The sequence below is a fragment of the Hemibagrus wyckioides genome, linkage group LG16 (assembly GCF_019097595.1).
Source record: "Hemibagrus wyckioides isolate EC202008001 linkage group LG16, SWU_Hwy_1.0, whole genome shotgun sequence".
Classification (NCBI taxonomy): Eukaryota; Metazoa; Chordata; class Actinopteri; order Siluriformes; family Bagridae; genus Hemibagrus; species Hemibagrus wyckioides.
Window position 1 is genome coordinate 16,315,230 of NC_080725.1, and position 5,541 is coordinate 16,320,770.

A 5,541-nucleotide genomic window follows, 5' to 3' on the forward strand; every position below is an offset into this window, starting at 1 on the left:
CTAACGATGATATTTAATTTATTTAATTACAAACATCGGTGTTGTTTAAAGTTAATAAAAATGGAATTGATCACAACAGTGGGTTTATTTGTGAACACTGCTAGACAATCATATAAAAGCCAGCAAATGGATAACTAACGCCTGGGACCCCCGCCCTATGTGGGGCTCGACCCCAGACGCCCGTGGTGTGTGTGCGCACGCCAGCACACGGTGTAATGAGACCCATGCGCAGGATTCAGCGAAGCACTGCTTACACTGATAACAATCATGGACCAGGACACAAACACAAGGATCCCTATTTATAGGGGTAGACATTAGGGCTAATGGGATACAGGTGACACAATCAGGATAGGAACAATAGGAAGGGCGTAACAAAAGACACACAAAGAAGCAGGCTTCCAAGGTTCACCTGCCAGCGCCCTCTCTGGGCCTGGCAGGGAACTGTCCAGCTGTTCCTGACATAACCCCCTCCTCTAAGGCGCAGCTCCCGAAGCGCCCAACCTCCGCCTAGGGGACGCCTCAGGAGTAGGCGGAAGATGTAGTTCATAGAGGGGAGATGCAAGGCCTGATGTAGTTCATAAATGCAGTCTATGGCGATGCCCCAGGTCCCAGGGGTAAGTTGACATCCGGCCCTAGAAAAAAAACGGGAGGGAAGCGTCTTCCACCCGTGGTGCCGAGCGACGTTCTCCACGGAAACTCCATCGCGGAGCGGCGTCCCCGGCTGACAAGGTGGTGGAAGCCCGCCTCCAGTGGGACCGATAAAAAGGGGGTGTCCCCCATGGCCTGAAGTCGAGTGACGTCCTCCTTGTAAATTCCCTGGGGGAGCGACGTCCTCGACCATAACGAAGATGGGGACACCTCCCTGGGGAAACGGATCCGCCGGATGCCATCCACCGGTTGTCCAGGGCTCTAGCCAGCAGACTGCAAACCCTTACCGAAGACAGGAACTAGCTGGGAATCCCGCTGGGTCTCAGAAATGGTCCATGATTCTGTAACGTCTGGGACCCCCGCCCTATGCGGGGCTCGATCCCAGACGCCCGTGGTGTGTGTGCGCACGCCAGCACACGGTGTAATGAGACCCATGCGCAGGATTCAGCGAAGCACTGCTTTTATTACATTTAAGACGCGACATAGGGAAACAAACGTAACACTAGACATGGTGTGGTTAACTAAACAAAACAAAACCTAGACCTTAGCTTGGACATGGAACCTAGCAAACAAAACCCCAACAGAAACCACGGTACAGATAACAATCATGGACCAGGACACAAACACAAGGATCCCTATTTATAGGGGTAGACATTAGGGCTAATGGGATACAGGTGACACAATCAGGATAGGAACAATAGGAAGGGCGTAACAAAAGACACACAAAGAAGCAGGCTTCCAAGGTTCACCTGCCAGCGCCTTCTCTGGGCCTGGCAGGGAACTGTCCAGCTGTTCCTGACAATAACCATGTGTAACACCCTCACCGCCTGATGAGGACAGATATTAATCATTAAATCAGAAAGACACATCAGACTCTGAGCTGCTGCTTTCCTCAGAATGGTTTTATTATTTGAATTATTCACATTATTTACATGAATCAATCGGCAATTTACATATTTGCCGATAAAACTTACACGAAAAGAGTTGAAAGAAGAATAAAGAAAAAACCTTACACATTAACCAATATTCTTTAAAAATAATACACATATATCTCCACTCTTTTTTTTACATTAATGTATCTATCCCCTGTTTCTTGCTTATAACAACTTGGGTTCTCACCAGTGTATTTACGTTGTGTTGGTGTGATTATGGAGAAAGGAAGAGGCCAGTTGTGGCTGTGTAAAACACACAGCAGCTCTCTTTTATTTGGATAGGTTTCTCTTCAAAGCAGGCACAATGAGATGAGTAGGCAGACATCCTTTCCAAAAGCAAACAGGTAAATAGGTTCCTTGCAGCTCTAATATGTTGGTGCATGGTACACCTCACCACAACTCACTTTTTTAAAAAGGACAAGACAACACGTGGTAGGTTCATGGTCTAATTCTTGGCCAGTGTTCTGTATGAAAACTGCCTAAACATTTGAAGGCCATTCCTTCGAGGTATTCCAGCTGATGCATTATAAACACTTGCACTTCAGATATGTTGATTCTCTTACCTTTCATTAATTTTAGAACTTCCTGTGATCATGCAGACTTGATAGAGTAGCACAAACATAACATGATAATATAAAAAAAAAATACCATTGAAATTATAGCAGGTTTAACATAATCAAGAGAAATAATATATTTGCTATAAAATGGATCTACTCACGCCATTCACAAAGAGAAATACAAGGTAATGTGACAATATCAGTAACTAGTGCAGCACGCTTACACAGAAACAGCAATCATTGCCAGCCAAAGTTATTATGAGCAAAGTCACACAATGAACCAGAAATCATCAGAAGCCTCTGGTTGGACAAAGCCCCATAATTTGCAGAGACCCTAGTTTTAGCAAAGTCCAAAACGGAACAGAAGAAGAAAAAAGCTTCAACACTTCACCAGATTAACAAACAGAAGCCTTTATTATTATTATTATTATTATTATTATTATTAAGGCCATTGGTTCATGCTCTGCCTGAGGGGCATTGTTGGTGTAAACAAAAACTGTGCCTAGCAGAGGATGGTTTCGATCCATCGACCTCTGGGTTATGGGCCCAGCACGCTTCCGCTGCGCCACTCTGCTCAATGCACACCCCAGATGGGACTCGAACCCACATGCTGAAGTTGGAGGACCACTGCCTGGCTGATGGACCATCATGGAGGGTGGAGTGCTGCTGGGCTGGGGAGTGCTGGTGGCTGAGGGTCCAGGGTCCACAAATGTGGGTTCGGTGTGGGGACCATGCTTGATAGAAGTGCTGGGCTCGATGGGAACAGCGCCAGCTTGTGCAAGTATGCCTAAAACAACATGATGAATAAAATATACATTAACAGTCTACATATATGGCAGAAAAATTTAAGCAATGGGTAAAGAGTTTAGGTGAGATATTTCAGATATAATATACTGAGACATTTTCATGCCAAAGTCTCCTCAGTAACTTGAGTTGGAGAATCTGGAAAAAAGTGATGAGTGTCCACAGGCCTGCATTGGACATTTACTTATCTGTAACATAAAAAAAAGACTGTCAGTTTGCTCATGACCTATAGATTACATGGTATGGCTTTATGTCTTTTCTGTACATACCCTCTGGTGAGGAGCAGGTCTGTCGCCAGCTGCAGAGGGCCACACACCTGTGCTGGAAAACTGCCATGGCCTTACGAGATTTTTGAGGCTTCAGTAGTAGTAGAAAATCTGTTGAAAATCAACAGCCTGGCTCGCAGTCACACTCTAATTCATCCCAAAGGTGTTCTATCAGGTTGCGGTCAGGACTCTGTCCAGGCCAGTCAGGTTTCTCCACACCAAACGTGCTCATTCATCTTTGTGGACCTTGCTAGTTGGAACAGGAAGGAGCCATCCCCAAACTGTTCCCAGAAAGTTGGGTGCATGAATTGGAATGCTGAAGCATTAAGAGTTCCTTTCACTGGAACTAAGGGGCCAAGCACAACCCCTGAAAAACAACACCTGAATACAATGATTTGGAGGGGTGTCCCAAAACTTTAGGCACTATAGTGTACATGAATCAGTAAATAAGCTTTGCATTTGTGAAGTATGAACGGGGCAAAGCAGCTGTGACATATGCTGACATTTGGTTTGTTACAATAACACAGCATTCAGTGATATTTTACTTATCGCACAGCCTGAACAATTTGAGCAAAACAGAATCTACAGGATTAATGACAGATATATGGCACATATGTACAAATTAATTCATAAACAAACAACAACAACAAAAAAAAACATCTAAAATCAGAATTCTGATTAAAGAAAGGTATGGGAACATTACTATAACATTAGTTTGTAGTTTTAAAAAATAATTCCCATTTGGAAAAATTCCTGTGATAAGAGCCTGAAAAAAGTTCTGGAAACAGCTGGACCTACTGTAAAAGCAACTTTGGTGAATATTTGTTGTCAGCAGTAACAAAACGTTTTAAGGACAGTTTGTTAACAACCAGATGTTATGTGTGTGTGTGTGTGTGTGTGTGCATGGTGTCCTCACATCACATCCCATTCAGGATGTATTCCTTCCTCTTGTTCAATGTTACCAGATTTGACTTCGGTTGGATTTACCACGAACTTGGCCAACTTTTTCTCAGTGCCAAGAGACTTCTTACTGTCACCACTATGATGTGGCCATATTAATAGTTTTACATACACACACACACACACACACACACATATATATAATATATATATATATATATATACACTATATTGCCAAAAGTATTCGCTCACCTACCTTGACTCGCATATGAACTTAAGTGACATCCCATTCCTAATCCATAGGGTTCAGTATGACGTCGGTCCACCCTTTGCAGCTATAACAGCTTCAACTCTTCTGGGAAGGCTGTCCACAAGGTTTAGGAGTGTTTATGGGAATTTTTGACCATTCTTCCAGAAGCGCGTTTGTGAGGTCACACACTGATGTTGGACGAGAAGGTCTGGCTCTCAGTCTCCGCTCTAATTCATCCCAAAGGTGTTCTATCGGGTTGAGGTCAGGACTCTGTGCAGGCCAGTCAAGTTCATCCACACCAGACTCTGTCATCCATGTCTTTATGGACCTTGCTTTGTGCACTGGTGCACAGTCATGTTGGAAGAGGAAGGGGCCAGCTCCAAACTGTTCCCACAAAGTTGGGAGCATGGAATTGTCCAAAATGTCTTGGTATGCTGAAGCATTCAGAGTTCCTTTCACTGGAACTAAGGGGCCAAGCCCAGCTCCTGAAAAACAACCCCACACCATAATCCCCCCTCCACCAAACTTTACACTTGGCACAATGCAGTCAGACAAGTACCGTTCTCCTGGCAACCGCCAAACCCAGACTCGTCCATCAGATTGCCAGATGGAGAAGTGCGATTCGTCACTCCAGAGAACGTGTCTCCACTGCTCTAGAGTCCAGTGGCGGCGTGCTTTACACCACTGCATCCCACGCTTTGCATTGCACTTGGTGATGTATGGCTTGGATGCAGGTGCTCGGCCATGGAAACCCATTCCATGAAGCTCTCTGCGCACTGTTCTTGAGCTAATCTGAAGGCCACATGAAGTTTGGAGGTCTGTAGCGATTGACTCTGCAGAAAGTTGGCGACCTCTTCGCACTATGCGCCTCAGCATCCGCTGACCCCGCTCCGTCAGTTTACGTGGCATACCACTTCGTGGCTGAGTTGCTGTCGTTCCCAAAGACTTCCACGTTCTTATTATAGAGCTGACAGTTGACTGTGGAATATTAAGGAGCGAGGGAATTTAACGACGGGATTTGTTGCAACAGGTGGCATCCTATCACAGTTCCACACTGGAATTCACTGAGCTCCTGAGAGCGACCCATTCTTTCACAAATGTTTTGTAAAAACAGTCTGCATGCCTAGGTGCTTGATTTTATACACCTGTGGCCATGGAAGTGATTGGAACACCTGATTCTGATT

The 5,541-nt window shown here is 45.0% G+C and overlaps 1 non-coding gene across 1 annotated transcript; it reads right to left on the reverse strand.

Annotated features, from left to right (window-relative positions):
* Positions 1–2,640: 2,640 nt before the first annotated feature.
* On the reverse strand, positions 2,641–2,712 carry trnam-cau (transfer RNA methionine (anticodon CAU)). Its single transcript has one exon. It is a non-coding gene; the product is annotated as a tRNA-Met (tRNA).
* Between the last annotated feature and the right edge of the window lie 2,829 nt (positions 2,713–5,541).